This window comes from Furipterus horrens, unplaced genomic scaffold, assembly GCF_987537825.1.
Source record: "Furipterus horrens unplaced genomic scaffold, mFurHor1.1.pri manual_scaffold_1, whole genome shotgun sequence".
In the NCBI taxonomy this organism is placed as follows: Eukaryota; Metazoa; Chordata; class Mammalia; order Chiroptera; family Furipteridae; genus Furipterus; species Furipterus horrens.
The window spans coordinates 18893068-18918578 of NW_028327171.1; the positions used below are offsets into that span (position 1 = coordinate 18893068).

General features: G+C 41.1%; 1 long non-coding RNA gene across 2 annotated transcripts in view; it reads left to right on the plus strand.

Moving 5' to 3' along the window:
* LOC150020729 (uncharacterized) overlaps nucleotides 1-25511 on the plus strand; it is a 107442-nt gene that overhangs the window by 66328 nt on the left and 15603 nt on the right. Inside the window, exon 6 of one of the 2 annotated variants that reach the window (XR_016510439.1) lies at nucleotides 14482-15447. The exons of the other annotated variant lie outside the window; for it this stretch is intronic. This is a non-coding gene — a long non-coding RNA (uncharacterized LOC150020729). Of the gene's footprint in view, nucleotides 1-14481; nucleotides 15448-25511 lie in introns of those variants that run through there. 2 annotated transcript variants of the gene reach the window in all.

Here is a 25511-nt window from a genome sequence, read left to right on the forward strand (position 1 = left end):
GATCTCTATCATGATCTGTGCCATCCTGACAGTTTTGTGTTTACCTTTGCTTCCTGCGCGGGGCTATCACACCTCCTACGCTATTGGAGGTGGAGCCCCATGCACTATCAGGGTGACCCTTCTCAGCACACTGTGGCGCTTTGTGTGGGGGCGGGGGTCCAAGATGGATTCCTGCTGTTCTCTCTCTGCTGAGAGACCGGGAGCCTCCTCCTCCATTCCCACGCCCTCTAGGCCTCACAGTTCGATGCAATGGGGGTCTGCCTTCCCTGGCATTGGAATCACAAGCTGACGGGTCTTGACTTCAGATGGGAGTGCTCCCAGGCGTTTCTTGCCTCCCCTTAAATATGGGTGTCTGTGCTTACTGCAGTCCTGCCACCCATCGCTGCAGCTACCACCGCCAGCACAGCTTGACTTCTCCACCCTGGCTTTGCCCTTCTTACCTGTCCAGATGAACACCACTTGTTTATAACTCCATATGTTGGACTTTCATGTAGCTTTATTTTCTGGAACTTCTGGTTATTTCTGGTTTTGTGGTAGTTGTATTCCTTCTTAGTTGTGGAGGGAGACGGAGCGTGTCAGCCTAGGCCTCCATCTTGACCAGAAGTCCACCCGTAATAACTTCTTGAGTTAGTCATATCATGTCCATTATATATAAAGAAAGTGAATTTTGAAGGTTAAGTGGCTTTATCAAGATCATACAATGGGTACATAGTAGCTCTGGAATTAAAAAAATATATATTTTAGTTATTTTTAGAGAGAGGGCAAGGGAGAGAGAAAGAGAGGGAGAGGAACATGTGTGAAAGAAATATCAGTTGGTTGCCTCTCACATGCTCCCAACCGGGGACCTGGCCTGTAACCCAGACATGTGTTCTGACTGGGAATCAAACTTGCGACCTTCTAGTTTGCAGGTTGGCGCTCAGTCCACTGAACCACGCCAGCTAGGGCAAGCTCTGGAATTTTAATTGGGATATGAAGGGCTCTAATGCCTTCACCCATTTTGCTAGCACCCTGAAAACAGATTTCTCATGTTCTGCCCTATGCCTGTCTCAACTGACATGTTTCTATCAATCATGTGACAGGGTTAAGTTCCATTTCTCATCGTTTTCCCCAAGGGTCTGAATAATGCTGCTCTCTTCAAGGAACTGCTAACATGTGTAGTTTAAGCAACGTGCAAAACAACTGTTGAGAATACAGTAAACCCTCCCCCAAGGCCTCTCTTACGCATGGTTCATTTTCTGGGCTAATCAGACCTAGAGGTGGCCCCACAGGGTCAAACAATGAAATGCTGCTAACTCCAGTGCTTCATGAAGCAATGAGAAAGATTGAACAGAAAATAGGCATTTTATGGTAAATCAGTTTCATTTATGAGATTTCATCAAACAGTGTCTGAGGAGCCATGACAAGCTGGAAAACTCGACGGACAATTGATTCCGTTGGCTACTGTTATATTCTCCTTCCTTCTGACACAGCTTGTTTGTCTCTTAAATAGCAGAATGATAGATCCTCAGGATTAAATGTCGGGAGAAATAATTTCATGTGTAGGTTGCATAGCAACTTTCCGGGTTTTAGTAAAGCATCTTTGAAGTTTCTACGTTCAGAGAGAAATCTAAGAGCAGGTCAAAGGAGGGAAACAAGAGTCTGATTTTAATTTCTAGAGTTAGCAAAACAGTGTCAGACCATTTTCTTATTTTCTATTTGAGTTCTTAAAACACCCAGCCTCTCTTTCTCCACTTACCCCCTGAAAGTGTCTCACCTAAATGGGAAGCATGACTATTGTTGAGAGTTCCTTAAAATAAATGTAAGGCCCATTAGCTAATTCCTAAATAGCAGAACAACACAGCCCACAAAAAGATAGTTTTCACATACACTTGAATACGCAAACTAAATATAATGTTCATACACACTTGCCTACCTAAACTAAAGCAGAATGTGTATGGATAGAAATAGGATCCAGCACTAATTAGCTGTACTATGTTGGAGAAGACTCTTGACATCTATGAACAGTTTCTACATCCAACAATTAGGGTTATCCCTTAAGAATCTCTAAAGCTTTTCCAGGTCCTAAAATTTTCATGTATTCTATTCTACACGAGGACAAAATTGTATTATAGATGCTATCCAAGGAGAAAAAATGAGGAATTCCTGATTATAATTTTCTACTAATTTATGCCATCATTTTTATCCCTCTTTCCCCCCCATATCTCTTATGTGGTTTATGGTTGTTTATGGTTTTTCTTTACTGTCTTCCCTTCTAACTTTTCTGAAAAGGGATACCAATTGGTTATCTCTAAGCAATCTTCCTTAAGAGGCCATTTCCCAAGAAGGCAATCCAGCTGGCCCTGGCTAGTCTTTCATTTGACAATGCCACTGGAAAAATAATCTTTGCCCATGATTTAACTGAAGTCCAGACTCAGGAATGAGAGGGCAGAACCAGGGGTTGATCTGATTTTCTAAATCCTTTAATGCCCATTGAGTGCAAACTCACAAGGCGGTCTGTATGGGAAGCTGGGGTGCTTGGTGGTGGCAAATGTAGCTCAGCCCCAGAGTGGAAAACCACTGGGAGCGTGGTGGCATGCAGGACCCACTCCACACACTGGTTTTCCCGTGGGGAACCAGGCCTGTATTTATATAATAGTTAAAAAGCTTGCTTTCTGCTAAAGGACCCCCTCATGCTGGGCTGAGAACAACAGATGTTCAGCGTGTAACCTTGAACCAGTCTCTTAGAGCCTATTCTGGGCCAATTTCTAAGAACAGGATGTGGCTAGACAAGTTATCCTTATCGTCCATGCATGTGTAACATTCTTTTCTCTAATATGTAAAATTAATAATCATATAAGGCAATGATTAGCACTATGATTTACAATTTTCTTGGATGTAATCCACCTAAAAAATCAATAAAAGTCTGTTAAGGCAGGGGCAAACTGCGCTTTCTCCTCTAGAAAGTGGCCAGGTCTGTCCCCTCTTCTCCACAGGATTCTTGCAGTCACTATGTATTTATTCCCTCATCCACAATGCCGTGGACTCTGCTAGTGAGAGGTCCATGACAGGTCTGTCATAGGCTAATATTTTTCATTCTTCCTGCATCCCAAATAGAGGAAAAAGAGGTTGTAATATGGTCCTGTAAAAGGAAAAGTAACCATGATGCCTACCACACTCTTCCCTCATGTCCTAAGAAATAAGAGAAAAGGGAGCTCTAATATTTGTTGAGTGTCCTCCTTAAGTAACATGCTTCCTATGGTAGACCATAGTAAAGGAAACCTTAGTGTCTTTATTATACAGATAAAGAGACTGAGGTTCAGAGTGGTTAAATCTCTCAAAAATTACGCAGTTAGATACTCATGGAGTAAGAATTCGGTCCTCGGTGCGGCTCTTTTCCCAGTCCTCCTGCGCCTGGTTCCACTGTGCCAGTAGAAGCAGGGGTGGCTCTCTCAAGAGCCCACAGCCATAGCAATTGTTGACATTAAGTTAGGTTATTTCTCTAGTTTTCAGTTCAATGATTTAAGTAGAATTAATAAGTGTTTTATAATGGAATCTGATAAAAAATAGTACTATGGACACTCACTAAGATTTGGTGCCAATTGAGCTTCTTTTTACCTATCATTTTTTTCATGGCTTTATAAGTAAATGCGCTCAGGGAAGGTGAGAAAATACGTCCCTATAGCAGAGAGTTTTGGGATCTGAGTGATAGAGATCTACCAGGAAGCAGGCTCTGATAATAACCTTGCTACAGAGCTTTGCACACAACGTATCATTGTTGGAAATTTAAAAACAACCTTTTCCCGAACTCCTGAGGAGGGTAAGTGGATGAGAAATTGTCATCTATACCATATTTTCTTTAGTTCCAATCAGAACATGTTGGCTAAGATTTCTGAAAATCAAATTGCAACCGGGCAGTTGGTGTCTTCATAAAAGCCATATATATGTTAGGGTAAAATAAAAGCAACCACAAGAACATAACAAACAAGAAAGGGTGAGGGTAGATACAGTTTCCCCACCTTTATTTTCACAATTTTCTTTACCAGACTGCTCAGTAATATCTCTTGATAATGGAAAACTCAGCTAATGAGAAACCCACTGTTCATGTATTTGAAAGCAAATACCTCTGCCTAACTCATTTCTGAGTAAATATTTCCGAGGCATGTCACCACCTCAGTTTGCCCTCATTTCCCTATTTCTGTAAATATTGGGTTGGTCAAAAGTCTGTTTAGTTTTCTCATAAACTAAAAGACGTAGTTTTCATTTTCACCAGCTGGTCTACCTGACCGTGGAGCATTGTCCAGTGAGAAATCTCCAACACGAAACTTCGCAAACCACTTTTGACATGTTCGATCAATCGCAGCACCTTCTCCATACACTGCACAAATCTTTTCTTGTGTTTCAGTTGTGTTTTTACTGTTTGTGAAATCATAAAGCATGATATGCTGAAAATGTTGCTTATTTTCTTCCATCTTCAATATTAAAATGGCTGCATAAAAGTTCACCAATTTTGATTTAAAAAAAATGCACACTAATATGACAGCTGTCACAATATAATCTAACAAAATTGTTTTAAATTAAGTTAAAGACAACTAAGAACTACTAGAACCATCTTATGGGAAAAAAACAAATGAGTTTTTGGCCAACCTAATATTAAGGACTATTATTTCTTTTTTAGACTTTGTTCACTCTTTTGTCTTCAGTCTACCAAAACACAATAAGTACACCTTGGAAAATCCAGTCAAATATAGATTGGACTTGACATTTTTACTAACATTTTTAGTTCTACCAGATACAGAATAGACATGTTGCTCTCTCCCTCTTTTCCTTCCTCATTTCCATCTTTCCTTCTTATTTTATTTTTTATTTAAATCAAAGTTACAAGCATGTAAAGCTTAGAGTCAAATGATTACAAAAAACATAACAATCCCTGTTTCTTCTTTGTCCATTTTCTCCCCAGAGGAAACTATATTCACCCATTTTTGTTGCTGAATTTTATATTTACCTCCTTGTCTCTAAATAACATGTTTACTTTGCTATTTTGCAGTCTTAATGTATTATCTATCAGTTTCTCACTGTAGACAATGAGGATTTAGTTATCTTTCTTCCACTATCCTCACCACACCTTTGTACCTTTCCCATGTACCCATCATCGCACTATTGGTTTGTTGTCCAGGGGAAAAATTTCCCTTTCCCTCCTGGTTCTTTTGACTGGTTGAATAATCAAATCAACAGGAGGCAGACTGACAAGAGAAAATCAAATTTAATTATTGTGCACACAGGAACTGCACATACATGGGAGCTTCAGAGATAAAAAGGGGGATTGGGGTGTGTAAAGCCTCCTGAGCTAGGGATGAGGTAATGTCCTTGGGGGCTTCAAAGAGTCATTGCAGGATGATAAGAAGAGCAGATGTTTAGTAAATAAAAGTTTTCTCTGCCATACAGGTAGGTGGAAGATGTTATCACTGAGAATCTCTTATTATGGGCAAGGCCTTCAATTAAAATCTTCTAAGTAGTGGGGAATGGCAGGAGGGCAGAAGTTTCTCCTGAGCCTGAAGCTAAAATTGCCTTCAACTCAAAGTTATCTGCATACCACCAAAGCACATGCTGGGTGGCTTCTTCTGAGTCCCCACAGATTATATTGTAATTTTGTTTGGATCAATGTTCACAGTATCACAAATAATATTCGCAGGTTAACATGTTATACTTACTTTTTCTGTCTTGCATAATCTTTTGCTTGTACCACTGTGACTCTTCTCCTACTTTGTGTCTGTTGGTCTGACGTCATCAATAACAATGTCCACTGCCACTGTCAGTAAGTCCCAGTTAGGAAAACATCCCATTAAACACAAAATTATTTGCCAGTTATCTGAGTTATTCTAGCCATTACATTATCCCTGGGGAAATTTCTTCTAGAGCCCTTTGCCTAACTCAGGTTAGACCTGGCTGTTGTCTATGCCAGCATGCAGCTATCGTTCTGGTCTCTTCATTGATATCATCTAATGGAATTCTGGCAGCTCTTTCTTACATTGACTTTCTGCATTCTATATCTTCCTCTCTCTCTCTGTTTTTTATTTTTTTTAAATAAAATTAACTTTTATAGACACTTAAAAAAAAGCAAATCAGGTATAAAGAGAAAAATATCAGCTTTTTCACAGCTATATTCATTGCCCTGAATATCATAGAACATCATTTACAAAGTTTTAAAGGAAAGAAAGTATGCCAAGAATCTCATGTGTGATCCAGCTGTTTTTATAGCATAAAGGCAACAGTCATCCATAGGTATGCAGGAACTTAGGAAATACAGTACTGTTGGACTTTAAAAAAAATTTTGTTGAGTGGTAAAGTCCAGTTAACCAAGAGATGAATTCACATAAAAGAATAGATTAAAGATGAATACTGAATCTAAGACAACTGTGAAATTATGGTTACAGAATAGAATGTGTTAGTAGTCTTGACAACATAAATTTTATATCCTAAATTTGTTTTAGGTTATTTAGAAATATGGTTTTGTTTTTGAAGTAGAGAAATATCTGCCTAAAATTTATTAATGAGTTCTGGTTTTACTCATTACTTTTTCTTCAATTAAAGTTACATAATCCTAAATTCAATACATATTATTTAAAAGTAGTGTTTGTAAAATATCTTATTATTTTAAAAGTTTTTGTCTGTCCATACTAGAAAAATGTCTGAATGATATCCTCCAAATAATAATTAATATGCTATTCAGTGTTGTTCAAGAGGGTCCGTCCAGTGTAATAAGGCAAGAAAAGAAACAGAAACCAGCCTAGTCGGGAAAAAAGAAGTAAAACTGTTACTGAACAAAAAAGGAAGTAGCCACAGAAAGCCAAACTCGTGAGGCAGGTGCTGGTGAAATGGAAAGAAGTTTTATTCAGGTGCTGCATAATCTGGGAGAAAGGCAAATTCTCCATCCCAAAGCCCATCTCCTCAGGGAGACCATGGAAAAAGTCCAACCATCCGCTGCAAGACCAGAACAAAAGCCAGTGCCTGGAGTTCCTGCCCCATATTACAGTACCATCCTCTGGAGCCCACAGGTGGCTGCTAAGTGGTCATCCAGTAGCTTAGCTTGTTCCCTCGTGCTGCTTGTTTCAGGCTTCCTCCTGGACGCTGAGTGTGGAGCTTGTGAGACCACGGGCCATGTGGCTGCTAAGGCCACAAGGTTGCATCCTCTGGACTAGAGAGCACATGAACACACTGGCGAATGCATTACCAGGTGGGCAAGAGAGCAAGAGAGGCTCCCTCCTGCTAAGGCCACGTGGCCCATGGAGAGAAAAAGTGAGGCCTCCATCTGAGTGCAGGTCAGGAGCAAGAGAGAGGTTTCTTTGTTCCTGTGGGACTATGCTGGTTTGGGTATGGGACAGACCAGGTGCTTTCTCATAATGACCAATCAACTTCCCAAACTTTTGTGTGCTCCAGCTGGGTCTACCTCCCAACCAATCCCTTCTTTCCCCAGGCTAGACTGACAGGCTTCTCGGGTGCGACACCTCTCCCTGTGCCATTTTGATTTCTATGGCACATGTGCCTGCTTTCCCCTGGTCCTATCCCCAGTCTGATACCATAATAGTGGAGGGAAGGGCTTTTCACCTGTTCAGTGTAAGAATCTCCCCCTGTTGCCATCCTGGCTGATGGGGGAGACTCCCCAGTGCCCCAATCACTGTCCCATGATAATGAAACCTCTTTCTTGATTCATTCTCTTCTCTTAATGGGCATGGGAACTTCTACTTTTTACTTTCTACACTCGCATAACTTTTGATTTTTTTCAGTACAATAAACATATGGAAGAAAAGATGAAATGAGATAACCCTTGATTCTGTATATAATTATAACATACTAGCTTCGTTCTTTATTCACTATCTTTTTGCTACCCCCACCTCATCTTGCCTCCCATTCTATTGTCTGTCACAGATAAATGAGTTCCTAAGAGTTAACAACAGCCTAGTCAAACTTCCTTTGTTGTGAAAACAGCCCGGAGCAGCTGGGAGAGATTATTCCAGATACCATACTAACAGTGAGGTCATTCTCTCTCTCCCAAAGTTCTTTGAGAAGGGTGTGTAATCATTGAGCTAGAGTGAGTGTATGCTAGAGTGTAAATCCAATCATTCCTACCAGGGCTGAGGGGGTTGTCCTGTAAACCTTTGGTGAATAGCTGGTCCTTAAGATAAGGGGGCTGGCTTTATGCCCTTAAAAGCTGCTTTTTTCAACAGTTATGATTTGGGGTGGTGAACACACAATACAATATACAGATGATGTATTATAGAATTGTACACATTATACCTATATAATTTTATTAACCAAAGTCACCCCAATAAATTCAATAAATAAATAAAATGAGAAAAGCCACTTTTTCAAAAAAAAAAACAAAAAAAAAACGGAGGTGCCTATATTCCTAGTAGGCCCTAAGACATACTTGGGGCAGATTAAATTTCCTCCAGCTATTATGTAATGATTATAATAAAACTATTATGCCCCAGGATATTTTCACTCTTTTTAAATTGTATTTTGACTTTTATGAAAATAATCACATACATAATTTAAAATGTCGAATAGCTTATGTAGAGAAAAACAAACACACACAGTTATTTGTTCTAACTTCCCCATCCCATGAAAAGTGTACCTTGGAGGCAGCACCACATTCAACACTTTTGTTAATTCTCTCTTTTTTTAAAAAGAAGACATTTATTACTTCTCTTTCTTGATTTTCTATTATAGATGTTGTCTGATTATTTCCTGCTATAGAATATTAGAATTTACTATCTTTGATGATGTCATTCTAACGTCCACAACACACTCTTCCCTTTCCTCCTCATTTCCGTTGTATTTATGTCAATTTTTGGTTAAGTCCACATCCAGAGTTTATTATGACTATGTCATTGCTTTCAGAAGTGAGTCACATAGTTGTTGGGAGACAATTCTCCATTGGGCCCTTTGCATTTCTGCCCATCTTATGAGCAGAGGCACTGATAGTCTGTGTTCCTGACTTCCATTTCAAGGATTATGCATAGTGACAGTCTTGGAAGACAAAACTAGGGTCCCCATCCAGGGCAGCACGCAGGTTTGTTTACTTACTGTTTCATATGATAAAGACAATGTTTCTTTTTGGAGCAAAGGTCATGCAGGTTTGCTTTTAGCCCATTATAAAAGAATTCCCTAAGCTCAGGGTTCTTTGGCTGTGATACAAACCTATAGTGTAAGCAGTGTGGACCTGAGCTACTCTTTGTCATCCTGATGAGACTTGAAGCAAGGGGACCATGAAACTTCTGCTACCTGCTATTCTGGATATATATTTTTTTAAATTTTATTTAATTTTAGAGAGAGGGGAAGGGAGGGATAAAGAGAGGGAGAAAAACATTGATGTGCTAGAGAAACATAACAAAGGAGACCGCAGCGACTGCAACAACTACCGGGGCATCTCTCTCCTCAGCGTCGTCGGCAAAGTATTCGCCCAGGTTGCTCTTGCCCGCCTGCAGACCCTTGCTTCCCGCGTCTACCCAGAGTCCCAGTGTGGCTTCAGAGCTGGCCGCTCAACAGTGGACATGATCTTCTCCCTACGCCAGCTGCAGGAGAAGTGTCACGAGCAGCATAAACCACTCTACCTCGCCTTTATTGACCTCACGAAGGCGTTTGATCTGGTCAGTCGAAGCGGACTCTTCAGCTTGCTACGGAAGATTGGCTGTCCACCACATCTGCTTGCTGTGGTCATGTCCTTTCACGACAACATGCACAGCACGGTGTCCTACAACGGCGCAACCTCTGAGGCCTTCCCAGTCAGCAGCGGAGTAAAGCAGGGCTGCGTCCTCGCGCCTACGCTGTTCGGAATCTTCTTCTCCATGCTCCTCCAATACGCCTTTAAGGACTGCAGCGAGGGTGTCTTCATTCACACCAGATCCGATGGCAAGCTCTACAACCTGGCCCGTCTACGAGCCAAGACCAAAGTCAAAGAGGTGCTCATCCGTGAGATGCTCTTCGCCGACGACGCAGCCTTGACATCACACTCCGAAGAGGGACTCCAGCAGCTAGTCACTTGCCTTTCCCACGCATGCAAGGAGTTCGGACTAGCCATCAGCCTGACGAAGACGAATGTTATGGCTCAAGGCACGGGGACTCCCCCATGCATCACCATCGACGGATACACCCTGGAGGTTGTCAACGACTTCACTTACCTCGGGTCCACCATCTCGAGCTCTCTGTCAGTCGACTTGGAGGTCAACCGGAGAATCGCCAGGGCAGCCACAGTTATGGCCAGACTGAACCGGCGAGTGTGGAACAATTCCAGCCTCACTGAGAAAACCAGACTGCGCATCTACCAAGCCTGCATACTCAGCACCCTCCTCTATGGCAGCGAGACGTGGACCACCTACGCAAGGCACGAAAGGAAACTCAACAGCTTCCAGATGAGGTGCCTGCGACGCGTCCTGCATGTCGCCTGGCAGGATAAGGTCCCCAACACCGAGGTGCTGAAGTGAGCCAATATGAGCAGTTTGCATGCAGTTCTTAGCGAGAGACGCCTCAGGTGGCTCGGCCATGTCAAAAGAATGGATGCAGGCCGTATCCCCAAAGACCTCCTCTACGGCGAGCTAGCAGAAGGCAAGAGGATGACAGGGCGCCCAAAACTGCGGTTCAAAGACATCTGCAAAAAGGACATGACACAATGCTCCATCAATCTCAACACATGGGAAGTTCAAGCAGACGACCGCCTAGCCTGGAGGCTCGCGGTCAGGCAAGGTACGTCACGCGCAGAGGCTGCCCGCAACGAGGAGGCGGTCCAGAAAAGATCGAGGCGGAAGCAGCATCAACAGCAGCAACATTGGCCATCTGCCTTCACCTGTAACAAGTGTGGCAGGGATTGTCACTCTCGAATCGGACTGCACAGCCATTCTCGGCGGTGCAGATAGACTCTCAAGAAGCTACGCCATCGTCTCTCGAGACGGACGGCTGCCGACGACGACGACGACGACGACGACGGCTAGAGAAACATAGATTGGTTGCCTCTTTCATGCCCCCAATTGGAGAGACCTGGCCTGCAACCCAGGCATGTGCCCTATCTGGGAATCAAAACAGTGACTCAATCTTCGGAGCACTCAATCCACTGAGCTACACCAGCCAGGGCTGTTCTGAATTCTTAAAAAACCCTTTGCCTCTTGTCCAGGGGTCTTGTGTCTGTTGTCAGCGTCTGTGAAACTGTGGCAGGCTAATGTATTGTCTTGCAGGTAGAGTCAAGTCTCTGACTCTTTCCAGTTCATCGACCTTCTTATACTTAAAAAAATTCTCAGGCTTAATACTTTCCTTTTTGTTTTCTTTTGCTAATGTATTCAGAAGAGCACACTATGATGTCCATATCAAGGGCACATAACCTGAGTCTACAATAGTTCTGAGAAAGACTGCAAGGGTCAGCTGGTAGGATGAAGCCTGTGCTCTGTAAAACTAAGGCTATCAAGGACTGAAAACTACTGCTTTAGGTTGAGAGAGTTTCAAGACACATAGGAACTAAATGCACCACAAATTTCTTGGAAAAACCCTGGAGCAGAAAAGAAAAAGTAGCAGTTTTGAACAGTTGGCTAAACTTAAGTGGGAGAGTGTCTTTGTTTGGAAGAGATATGCACTGGGCTATTTGAGTGATGAGACCGCATATCTGAAGCTTTCTTTTAAACCACTCAGCGTAGCCCTGCTGGTGTGGCTCAGTTGATTGGACCATCATCCCATAAACTGAAAGGTTGCTGGTTCGACCCCTGGTCAGTGCACATGCCTAGACTGTGGGTTCAATCCCTGGGTGGGGTGTGTACGGGAGGCTGCTGATTGATGTTTTTTCTCTCTCTTTCTCTTCTTTCTCTCCAAAGCAATGAAAAAAATGTCCTTAGGTGAGAATAAAATATTCAGAGTACAACAAATGATAATGGGCATATTACATCCTAAACACACACACACACACACACACACACACACACACACACAAGCAGGCTGGGGTTGGGGGGAGTGGGGAGAGAGAGAGAGAGAGAGAGAGAGAGAGAGAGAGAGAGAGAGAGAGAGAGAGAGAGAGAGAGAGAGTTGACATTTATGTGTATTCAGTTAAGTGTTACCACTTGGTAAATCTGAATAAAAGGGATACAGGAGGTTCAGATTTGGAAATTTTAATGTAAGTTATTTCAAAACCAATGGAAAAGTAGGGTACTGAAACGCTGATTGCAAGCTCTATGTCTGTGTAAAGCTAATCAAGTGTCAGGCTTCATTGTGACATGATCAGGCAGGACCTAGATATTATGCTATGGGACTCCTGATGTCCATATTTATAGGGCTAGACAGTTTCCCCAGAGGACTCTCCACTATCTTGAGTGAAGGAATGTGAGCCTGCCAGTCAGCTTTCTCAGGACCCGGGTGGAAGGGTACTGGAGCTCTCACTCCTCCAAGCAGACGCATCGATCATCATATTACCTTTTTTCCTCAGGCTTATAACCAAGTCTCCTGTCTTGAGCTGTAGTTGCAAACCCAGTGCTTTCAGAAGCCCCTGGTTCCGCTATTGCTGGAGATATTCTGGGTTTTGTGGCATGACTCAACCTACTTCTAGTTGGCTTTTTTCTTCCTTGGGTGCTTGGCAAAGCAGAGAATGTCAAAGCCTGTCATTTACTGCTAGGCTAACAGCTTCCCACCTTTCAGTATTCCGTGGACAACACTCACTGCTCTCATCACCTCTTCTGTCTTTGTTTCTGTGGGATCAAGCCCTTAAAAATGAAGTTTTGTTCTTTTAGTGGGGTTTCAGGAAGGAGCAAAGAGAAATATATCGAGTCTTTTTTTGTCGTTGTTGGTTTGTTTGGTTTTGTTTTTCTATGTGCTGCAATTAACAGGAAGATCTTCCATTACCTGTGCTTTCTTTTTATGGAAGACTAACTTCCTATGAGTGAGGAAATAGAGTACTATGCAATCATTTGGCACAGTCTCCAGGCCAACACTAAGATACCATTATACTAGGAAAGAAAAAAAATTTTTTTATACAAAAAGAGAGAATTATTGTTTGTATCCTGATTTCTTTAAAAAAAATTTTTTTTTGTTCTTAGATTACATTTTCTTTGTATTCAGTTGGTGTTTAGCTAAAATGAGTGGAAGAAAAAGTATTCTGCCCTTAGAATATTCTACATTCTACAAGCATTTATAACAAAATAAAACTTTCATTCTATTTCAATACCATGAATAGAAATGGCCTCCTCATTTTTCTTTCATTATTTTCCTGGTAAACAGAAACTATTTTTTTGCGTATCTAGAAAGAGTTTTCAAACATATGTTCAACCTTAATTTTCACCTCTGAGAAGAAGGGTATTAAGTCTATGGTTCACAAATTGTGCCCTCAGCCGGTCTAGGGGCCTGCAGTGAAGTCTTAGAGGATCTATAACCTACTTAAAATTTCTAGGGAAACACAGCAGCATCTGTTGGCCACTACATGAACTACTAGCTTAAGGCAGCTCACAACTGCAACCTTAGAATGTGTTACATTCTAATACAGAAGGCATATCTTTGTGAAGCTGAGCATTCAGTGGTTGCTGGGATAAAAAGCAGGTAGCACATGAAAGTCAATGTGAAACAGAAAATGTGGGTAGTGGTTTCTAGTATGATTCCAAAGTTTGCGTGTATACTACCTGTATTAGTCAGCGTTTTCCAGAGAAACAGAAACAATGAGACACGTGTGTGTAGATAGACATACAGGAAGAGATTTTTTATGAGGGGTTGGCTCATGTGATTATGGAGGCTGAGCAGTCCCGTGATCTGCTTATCTGTAAGCTGGTGGCCCAGGAAAGCTGGTGGTATAGTTCAAGTCCAAACCTGAAGGCTTGAGAGCCAAGGCAGCCAACGATTCAAGTCCCAGCTGGAGTCCAAAGGCCTAAGAACCTGGAGTGCTGAGGTCCAAGGGCAGGAGAAGATGGATGTCCCAGATAAGGCAGAGAGCAAAAATATCCTTCTTCTGCCTTTTTTTTTTTTTTTCTATTTAGGTTATACTATTCTAACAGGTACATGCACCTCACTGGTAAGTGTAGTGGTTTTAAACTGTGTCCAAAATTATTCAATAACAAAGGGGAACAATTTTTAACACAATTCCTGTTGAGTTAGACTTTTCAGCTTTTTAGACTTAAATAGGCGTGCTGATTTCAAAACTCCAGTTAGTTTTCTTCAATCATGTCAAGTTTTTCTGTACAGCTTATCTTAACGCGACCACTCTAGGCTGGATTGAGCCTGGATTGAGGGAAGCACTAGTGCTCTCCTATTGGCTGAGAGCAAACCTCCCTTGAGTGGGGAGGGGTGGGGGATGACCGTGGAGACCAGTGACAGGTTCATATTGTCTAAGCTATTCAGTTACCCATGAGACAGTGTGGTGAGAGGTTGCGTGCCACTCTATATAGTAAATCATATTACGAAGTGTAGTCTGAGTTCTCGTCTGTATACAAGGAGTTAGCAGAATTTATTTATTTTTATTTACATATGTACTTATTTCCTTCCCTTCAGGTCTGCCTCTGCTATTTCTTGTTGTAAGTGCTTAAACAACCCTGATTCATTTTGTTATATCTGTGGCAGTTTCACCATTCCTAAGGGACAAACATCAGCGCATTTGTCAAGCAAGCCTATTTTGCGTATTTTAAAGTGAAATTTGATGATCAAGGTAAGTCTTGGGCCCCTCACAAGGTGTGCAAGCAGTGTGTTGAGAGTTTATGGATGTGGATGAAGGGAACACGTGAAGGCATCCTACTTTCGATCAAGAGAAAGTGCATTTCTGCAGGACTTTAGAAGTGATGGTGGCTTTGTGTATTGCCATAACACACATGGTTTAATGGAGAAACTGGGAATTCCAATCTATAATGCAAACGAGTGGCGACTGTTCATCGATAGCTCAAAGCAGAGCTTGAAGTGTGTCCTACTTCACAATGGCAATTTATTTGGTGCAGTCTAAATTGGCCATTCAGTTTGTTTTTGTGAACAATATGAAGACATAAAGAGAGTCATTGATCTCTTGCAATATCACAAGCACGATTGGATCACCTGTGTTGACCTTAAAATGATCTGCTTCCTTCTTGGTCAGCAACGTGGATACACCAAGTATCCCTGTTTTCTGTGTATGTGGGACAGCAGAGCTGGTGAGAAGCATTGGGTGGAGTTGAATTGGCCTCCAAGATCTGACCTCAAACGTGGTGATCCAAACATTCTACATGAGCCACTTGTTGACAGAAAGAACATTCTATTTCCACCTCTGCACATGAAACTGGGTCTCATGAAGCAATTTGTTAAAGCTTTGCCAACTGAAGGAGACTGTTTCAAGTATCTCATTTTGGCATTTGCTAGCCTGTCGTTTGAAAAGATAAAATACCTTAATATGTATGCTTGGTACCAGAACTTTACTACTTGTACACAGTTTTACTTACAGTAACAATATATAGCCTTTATATGACTAAAATAACTTCAAATAAAAAGTATATTCAGGTATTTTTTTCTTTATTTTCCTTTGTATGTACATTTTGTATGATTTTGGGGACAAGGTGAAGGTATTCTGTACCTTAAAAATTTGACTTGAGAGAGAAAAACTGGGGCCATTTTTGGATTCAGATGCCAAAAGTTAGTCAAAACAAGTGTCATATCTAACTCAACGAAAATTGTGTTCCCCAGTGTAATCTTTTAAGCGATCGATCCCTTTTCCCTTGAATGTGAGCTAGACTTAGTAACTAACTTTTAAAAAGTGGAATATGACAGAGGTGATGACGTGAGACTTCCAAGTTTATGTCATAAAAGGCTTTGCAACCTTCTCTGTGTTGTCTCCCTTGGATCACTCATTTCTGCCATGTTGTGATGATACTTAAGCATGTCGTGCTGTGGAGGTGCCCACGTGCCAAGGAACCAGGCCCATTGTCCAACAACCTGCAGGGAACTGAGGCCTCCTGCCAACAGCCTTGGGAATAAGCTAGTTTGGAAGGGACTCTTCTAGCCCCAGCCAAGCCTTGAGGTGGCTGCAGCCCCAGCTGACACGCTGACCACAGCCTCAGAGGCCCGAAGACACAGCCACCCGGCTAAGCCCCTCCCAGATTGCTGACCCAAAGAAAGAAAGAAAACATACTTTTTTAAGCCACTAGATTTTGGGGATAATTTGTTAGGCAGCAAACAGAAGTATAAAATGATAAAAATAAATCTTTTTCTTTCTGTTTTGGTGTTTAAAAACAGCTATTAAGTTGTGAAAACCTATATACTTTTAAGTTATTAAACCTAATTACTTAATAAACAGAACTTTTTTTTTGCCTGGGACATCATGAAAAGGTTATTGATGCCTAGCTGGTGTGGCTCAGTGGATTGGGTGCCGGCCTGTGAGCCAAACGGTCACCAGTTTGATTCCCAGTCAGAGTACATGCCTGGGTTGTGGGTCAGTTTCCCTGTTAGGGGTGTGTGAGAGACAATCACCCATTGATGTTTCTCACCCTCTCTTTCTCCCTCGCTTCCCCTTTCTCTAAAGATAAATAAATAAACTATTTTTTAAGAAAGGGAAAAGGTTACTGAGATGCTTATGTGTCCTATGTACTGGCAAAATTTGGAAAATTCATAGTTAAGTTAAAGATAGTTGCTAAATCCTTTTTCCTTTAATTTACTTAAGTATATTATGTTATTGTTAAATATTTTTGGAATGGAATAGTTTGTTACTCTTGCTACTGAACACATGTTTTTCTTATGTCATTGGAGACATGAAAATAGAAAAAAATCACACATAGAATTAACTTTATTAAGGAAAGTGATCATTTGAGAGTAAGTTGACTAGTATTCAGTAACCACGAATGCAATTATTGGCTTATAGATGCCAATGTAAGGGCTAATATGAAGTCTGAGAATAAAGTTAGTTGTATATACAATGAAGAATGAAGCTACTGCTTTATGGATATATAGCAACAATGCCTTCCTTGTAGCAATCTGTTTACTAGAAATAAGAAGAGATGATGCACCCCCTAGTGGTACTTGTTAATATAATTCAATGGCAGAAAAAACTAAAGTTTCTTCCTTACCTTGGGACGGTGTTTAAAGGATACTCAACCTTGTGTTTTATTTCATAGATACTATTAAATCCTTGGCTATGAGGTTGTTTTTGACATTTTTGAATGCAAGCACAACACCCATGACTTTTTAAGCCAAATCCACCACCAGCAGCAGCAGCAGCAGGTAGCTTTATTTTATACAGGAAAAACAAACCTTTTCATGTTAATATATTTTAAAAAAATAAGAAGAACAAACTGGATGAAATGTGACATTTTCTCAAAGCAGATTTTGTCAGCACGATGCAAGCAACTTACAACATAAAGGCGCCCTTCACATTATGAATTAAATTGGTTGTAATCTAGCATCTTCCAACGTTCTTGTCCATGTAGTAAACAAATATTGAAAGCACTAACTTTGTGCTGCACAGTGAACTGTGTGGTGGGGTGTGGGGGAAGGCAGGGAGGGACTCAGACAAGTGAACAAGTGTGGTGTGATGGGGGAAGTAAGGCAGGCCATGGGAAGCCACGCAAAAAACCTCATTTCGGTCCAAGGGAAGAGGCAGGCCTCCAGGAGGAAAAAACAGATAAAGGCCACAAGATAGAGCTGACCCGCTAAAATGTTTTTGCTGTCTTGATTTATTGTAACCTCACAAAAGGAAGGTTTTAATAAACCATTGCTTGGATTAAAGATAAATTCCTCTAACAAAAGGAAAACAAGTATGCATTGTGAGTTTGCTGATTACTATTTGTCCTTATCATGGGAATATCTATCCTATTTTTTTGAGACCCGGGATATTAGCACCTCTCAGAACAAGTCATTTTTGACTAAGAAGACTTTTTCAAGTGTTTATTTAACCTTGTCTTCAGAATTGCTGCCCTTTTCTTCTCCAAGGGTGATTAATAATTTATGTCGTGTGAAGAGAGAAGGGCTGACTTAGTCCATAATGCTGTTGCCAGAGAGCTTAACTTTAAAAATGCAGAATGTTCTGAACTGATCTTCAATGTAAGTGAAAAACAATTAGTTTATACTTTTATGGGTCAGTGTAGTTGGCAGACACATATGACCTTGGTGGGATCTTAGGACCCAACAGCATGCCTTTTAGAATACTAGTTTATCAAATATCTGTGACTCACAACAAGCTGAAGCTGGGTTGTTCCTCTTTCCCTGTTTCCAGAGGTGTAGTTGCCTGTAGAGACATAACTTGAGAAACATTTACAGTAAGCCAGCAGAGTAGAAATAAACATTTGTAATTAATACAATTTTCACTCAATCAAAAAGAAGCCTTAAAAGAATTATATTAGCTTTACTTAGATGACCAATACAATAAAAAATGGTTGAATTTCAAACATGTAACAAATAATTTGGCAATTATTTATTTGTTTCTACTAATTTCTTATAATCAAGAGTCAGAGTTCATAACTCTTCAAGGTCAGTAGGTTGCAAGTATAACAAATGAAGAATAGCTCTGGGTCAGGACAGTTTGATTAGTGTTAGATTAGGTCTAAAGAAGGTTTATATTCTACGCATTCTTTTGATTGCAAGTGAAGAAATCCAAATCTGCCTTATTTAAACAAAAAGTAAATTCATCAGCCTGTGTGACCGGAGTGAGGAGCGGGCACCAGGTACAGCTAGCTCCAAGTACAAACAAAATAATTATTCCTCTTTCCCACTCTGTTCACCCGCCCCTTGGCTTTCTCTGTCTTGGTTAATTGGCCTGCTTTAGTGAGAGTGCACAACCCTAGACCCTCCCCCCCTAACCCCCCCCCCCCCCCCCCCAGGGATATCTAGGTTCCTGCTACTCCCAGTGTTGTCCACAGATCAACAGTACGGGCATCATCTATGAACTTGTTAGAAACGTAGATGCTCAGTCTCACTCGTATCTACTGAATCAGAATCTGCACATTAAAAGAGCCTAGTTGATTGGTGTCACATTAAAATTTGAGAGTGTCTAGGGAAACCACTGTGGCTAGGGAAAGGGATTTTTATAATTAACTGGGCCCGGGTCTCATTGGCATTAAAATGGTTATAAGGAAGTGGGAAGGTGATTAGAATCACATGATTGGGTGAGAGAATGTAATCCAAAAGTGTAAGGACAGACAGTGACAACCAATGCACTATCACTGCAACTGACAAATTATCATTTTGGTCAGAAGAAAAGAATGGTTTAAGATCAATTTTATTTCTGAGAAAATGCTGAAAACAAATTAGGAACTTCTAAGATTATTTCTAGTGGAAAGATGCTGGAAAGAAGAGAGTACATGTGTCGTCGTCCGCGACAGCCGTCCGTCTCGAGAGACAATGGTGTAGCTTCTTAAGAGTCTATCTGCACCGCCGAGAATGGTTGTGCAGTCCGACTCGGGAGTGACACGGTATCTGTCTCCTCCCGTGTTGAATCGACATCTTGCGATGACGCTGGAGTGTCCTCTCCAGTGAAGCTGAAGCTACAGAGCCTGGGCAGGGTGACATGGAGGGTCTGCTGTTGCCCATGCAGCAGACCCCCCCTCTCTTCGCAGCTGAAGGGTCCAAGGGAAAGACGGAGTCAATACAGCTTGGCTTCAGGTGCGCCGCAGGAGTTGCCGGTGTTGACTACAACGTCAAACCGCCTTAGGGACTCCGGCTCCGGATTTTCTGTCGGGGTTTACTCCCTTAGCCTTTCCCCTGAAGAGGTATGCCGCAAGGCAGCGGAGGTTTTTTGGAGTCAGAGTTTTCCTTCTACATGTGTAGATATTTATATATTATACATATCTGTTACTATCAACTTCTTCTTTACAAGATAAACTTGTGAGCTTCCAAATGAATAAAGTGTATTGACTTCATAACTCTATCTGTCTGAGAATATTATTTCTTCTGTTATTTTTTTTTGGCTGCCTAACACATGGCCCCTCTTTATTATGTTTAGGGAATTCCCCATTTTATATGACTTGCTGGGAGGCATAGCCCACCTTCTGCTATATGAAGAAAATACCAGGTACTCACTTTCCCAGCATTCCCTGTTTCTGGAAGAGTAGGCACCTGGCTTAGAGTCTGTCCATTGGATGTTTATACTTTAGGAATGGAATCAGTAGCTAGTGGCTCACAGAAACCAGGAACTATAGAGAATTTCTCTTTAGCATTAATAGTGGTTGCAATAAAATTAGATGTTCTGGTTTATGGTGGCAGCAACACAAGCTATAGTCTGAAGTACTTCTTGGCAGTGGTAATGACATCTTCAGTAGACTAATTCAGGGCTTTAATTTTGCATGATGGCTTTTTTTGTGCAGCTTTGAGCCTTGTATGCAATCTTCTTAGAAATTAATAATTGCTGCTGAAATTAGCCAGGGTCAATTCCTGCTCGTACCCAGGATCACTTGAGATCTGTGCAGTCACACAGGACTCTGTGCTTCCTTAGAATGGCCCTTGCACTTGCCTTAATGCTCAAATGTCACTGTTTTGAAATTCCTAAGAGTTTTTAACAAGGAGGATCTGCACTTTATTTTGTACTGGGCTATACAAATTGTGTAGCTGATCTTGCTGTATCTAACAATGATGACTGATGATATATCTTTTTCTAAAATACAAGTTAGTCAGATCAGGGTGCCTGGACTGGCTAAGAAGAAATCAGGAACCAAAAGAGGTATTCCAGTATACTCCTTCCTTGGGTAGTTGTAATCTCTCCATGTGCTACTGTTATTTGTGGATCCATACTGAGTTTTCTATTCCATCTGGAATTTCTGAGAGTGTAAATCATGCTCTTACAGAACCATATCGGTTTCTATCCTCTGTTTATCTACATATGTGTAGTAAAACAACATGTTTTTAATTATTTAATCTCATTTGGTCATCGTCTAAGCCCTGTAGGTATTATTATTATTACCTCTACTATTATTATCAGGGCACATCAGAGAAGGAAAACTCTGACTCCAAAAAACCTCCGCTGCCTTGCGGCATATCTCTTCAGGGGAAAGGCTAAGGGAGTAAACCCCGACAGAAAATCCGGAGCCGGAGTCCCTAAGGCAGTTTGACGTTGTAGTCAACACCGGCAACTCCTGCGGCGCACCTGAAGCCAAGCTGTATTGACTCCGTCTTTCCCTTGGATCCTTCAGCTGCGAAGAGAGGGGGGGTCTGCTGCATGGGCAACAGCAGACCCTCCATATCACCCTGCCCAGGCTCTGTAGCTTCAGCTTCACTGGAGAGGACACTCCAGCGTCATCGCAAGATGTCGATTCAACACGGGAGGAGACAGATACCGTGTCACTCCCGAGTCGGACTGCACAGCCATTCTCGGCAGTGCAGATAGACTCTTAAGAAGCTACACCATCGTCTTTCGAGACGGACGGCTGCCAACGACGATGGCTATTATTATCATTATATACTTATTGCTGAATGACTATAGCTCAGGAAGATCTTATGTTTAAATCCACGCCCTCCATTATAATGATGTTAGGGTTAAAATGCGGGGTGATGTGAATAAGTCCTCTCTCTATGCTTTACACTTTCTAAGGTGTTCCTATAATCATCCCTGGAATGAGAATTCCCATTGCGTAGATAAAGATGTTCCAGAGATTTTGACAGACTGCTCAAAGCATAGACATAATAATTGGTGGGCTCAAAGTTTGATCTAAGGCTGCATGGAATTTTCTACAGTGTTGGTAAAAAGAAAAACTGAGGTACATATACAACTAAACTGTTGTAGTTTACATTCCTGAAGATTTTTGAAAATGATATGTTTGTATTAGAAAATTTTCTTAAGACAAGAGGGAGGACTAGAAGATACTATCTGCTTATTTTTATCTTTGCAATTTTATTTATTTAAAAAATGTTTCTTTGTGTGCAATCTGGCTGCCACAAAATCTCTACAAACATAGTCTGATAACACAAATCTCTTTGAAAACATAATCAGCAGGTACACTCAGTATCTTGAGAGTTCATGGCAACAGAAATAATTGTGAATTATATACACAAGTCAGGTTGCTCAAGTATTTAAACAAATATTTGATTATCTCATTAGCTGTAAAAAAATATTTCCAACTAATGACTTAAAAATTTCTATTTGGAAAAACACTAATATTTTTGGAAGAAAGTGAGATTTATGTTGGAAGGAAATACCCTGATGAAATATCAATTTTCTGACATCAAATATAATTTGAAACCTGCTAGGTAATGTTTATAGAATATGACTTATAAAATGCATTTATTTTCCATATTGATATAGAAAATTGGCTAGTTTCAAATATTCATAAAAATATTTTTATTCTGTTTCTGTGTGATGATATTCTCTAATCTTTGAAATGAAATAATTTTGTTTTGTTAAGAAATGTGATAGCTGAAGAAAAGCATTCTTGAAATTTGAACGTTTATTAGACTTTTAATAGTATTAAGAAATTGATCCTTATTTTGGGAGTGAAACAGTAACTTTTTAAGCTGATCATTTTTCTGATGTTATTACTACAGAAAAATCTAGCAAAAGACTTGGGGATATTAAGCAAAGACTTGCTCATGAATAAAAATCAACGTCCTCCATTATGGAAAGAGGGCAGTCATTGTTTCACTCAGCTACAAAATCAAAGGATGGGAAACTGTCCATGGTCAGAAGGAATTTAATCACCACCTATCTTTCTTCTCCTTCCTCCTACAGAGAGTTTTGGTTACAAGTCATGGACTGGATCAGAAATCTGGTCGTCAGTTCTGGTTGATGTCAGCATAGAATCATTTCGTCCAGGACCTCTGGCCAGGGCCGGCCTCACTGGAGTCTGACCTGTGCTGTCTCACGGGGACTCACACTCGGCAGGACCTGTGGTTCTGCTTGTTCCAATCTGTGCTTCTGTTGTCCTGATGTTCTAAATAATTTTTAGACAAGAACCCCTGCTTCCCATGTCGCACGTGGCCCTAACCTATCTATGAGCTATGTGGCCATTCTTGCCTCTCACGCTGCGAAACATGTTTAGCAACTCCTAAGTGGAAATTCCAAGCTAACGCCCAAACTGCTCCCAGCTTTTCTCTCTCAAGTTTTGCTTCTTTTTTTTTTTTTTTCATCAGTTCCCAAAGTATGTCTAAAAATTACGTGCATCCTGACCTCTTGTCTTTTTTCCTAGTAAAAGGGAATCCTTTCATTTGGGAAGCCTCATTTTATTTTACGTTCTCCAAACCCCTGTTCCATCAATTTTTGCCCTCTCTTAGGTCTTCAGACTTTCTCTCTTCATTGGTTCATTCTCCTCAACATACGTACGCTTTATGAGCAGCCCTCCTGCTGGGCAAACTGGTTTAACTCCTAGGCACCTCCTACAGTGTTCACTTGTCAGGTGGAAACAAATCCTGGCTGGGCTAAAACATGAAGGTAAAGCTCCCCTCCATTCTGGTTAAGGGTGGTGTTTGGAACGCAGCTGCATTTCTTTATTCCAGCTCTGCCTTTTACTAGCTGTGTGACCTTGAGCAAGTTACTTACCCTCTCTGGGCCTCTGTTTACAAATGAAACGTGAGGATCATGACAGTACTTCCTTTGAGGGGTTTTAGGAAAATAAAATTAAATGTTTTGAGAATAGTGCATGGCACATAGTAAGTACTACCTAAATGCTTCTAATGATTACTGTGCCTTTCTTCAGCTTCACTCTCTCTCTCCCTCTCCCCCCACCCCACTGAAGAATGATGTGTCAGATAAAAAACAGAATATTGTTCTGCTTGTCAAATAATGTATTAGATGTTTGGAAAAAAATGGAAAAAAACAGGCATTGTGTCCTTTCCGCGTCAGGCCTTTTGTGTTCAGCTGTGGCTTTTAGTTGTCAAATCTTGAAAATAGGGAAGATACCATTCAGTATCCGGCACCCTCCTCTTACAAGTCATTATTAAATGAAAATGAAAGCTTTCTGTTCAAAGCACTGCTAAGCAGGTAGCTTTTATTCCATAGCATCTTCCCCAGAGGGATGTTTGGGAATTGTTTTATGTATCTATCAATCACCAAAGGGATATTCTTTTGATCATCTGTCCCCCTGGACTCCCCCCAAGGACTATAAAGGCACTGAATCTTTAGCATCAAAAACTGATGAAATATCAACTTTGTCCAAATTCCTGTTCTACCACCAAATAAAATCCAGCTTTGTTGGGTCTCTTGCTGAAGTAGTACTTATTTAACTTTTTCTTAGAAATATCTTGTTCCTTGGGTGAAGTCTTTAGAAATATTGTCTGAGGCAGTTTAATGTTATCAAAATCAATCCAGTAGCCCAAGAGAGAAAACTAGGATGTATCGATATTCTCCATGCGTACCTGTCCCTTACTCCTCCACCATCCCTTTTATCATCACATTTCACTGGTTTTTATCCCCAATCCTTCACACCTATCCCCTTCTCCTAACTCTAGCTTAAGAACTTGGCTATCTCAGTGGCTCACAACCTCGGTAGTGCATTTGAATCTCTCTGACCCTAAACAGATACATTTATTTATTTTCAGGCCCACCCCAGGCCAACGGAAACAGAACCTCTGGGGATGAAACCCAATCACTATTTTTAAAAGGTTTCCAGGTTGTTCTGACACTTGTCCAGGACTGCCTACTTTCCAGGCAATGCAGGGACTGCCTGGCAGGTCTCTTCGGGTCTGCTCACCCTCCCCTAATGGATTCTGGTACTGAGCCAGTGATCTTCTGGCAGAGAAATCGAATTATACCCTACTCTGCTTAAACTCCTTCATGGCTGTCTTTCCTTATAGGTGAAAATCTAAACTTCTTGGGTTGGCGAACAAATTCCCTCACGATTCCACTAAAGCCATCTTCAAACTCACTATCCCATCGGCTGTGTAGGTACTCTTACATCAAAATGTTCATGGTTTTCCTCAGCACCAAGTTTTCAAGTCTCTAGACCTATTTATTTTGTTTCCTTGACCTGGGATGCCTCGAAGCTTGGTCCTTATTTTAAGGGTCCCACCTCTATAAGTGCTTTCCTTTTTCCAGTAGATACTTTATTTTTATTATTTTTAAAGATTTTATTTATTTATTTTTAGAAAGAAGGGGAGGGAGAGAGGAAGAGAGGGAGAGAAACATCATTGTGTGGTTACCTCTTGCATGCCCCCAACTGGGGACCTGACCCACAACCCAGGCAGGTGCCCTGACTAGGAATCGAACCGGTGATCCTTTGGTTCACAGGCCGGCACTCAATCCACTGAGCCACACCAGCCAGGGCTCCAGTAGGTTTTAAAGGCACTCCTTCCCACAAGTTGTCACTCCAGCTTGTATGCATTTTCCACCCCCCCACTTATATAACAAGAGGAACATTGACTTGAGAGTATTGTGAATGCTCATGTTTCAGTCTGCCTCTTCTACATGATTTTCTTCTCCATAAGAATTCTTACTCACCCCTAAATGTACCTAGCACATAAAAGGTGATAAAGTAAAATTTGTTAAATAATAAATTTGCTTGAAATTAGGTCAGAAACAGAGTGTGAAAAAATATAATCACAGGAATGGGAAGAATGACAATAAGCATCCAAAAGCTACGGGTTCCTTCTTTGGATTTCTGTTCCAAGTTTGAAACCCAGTGCCAAACAAGCTTTTAAAGGACACTTTAGCA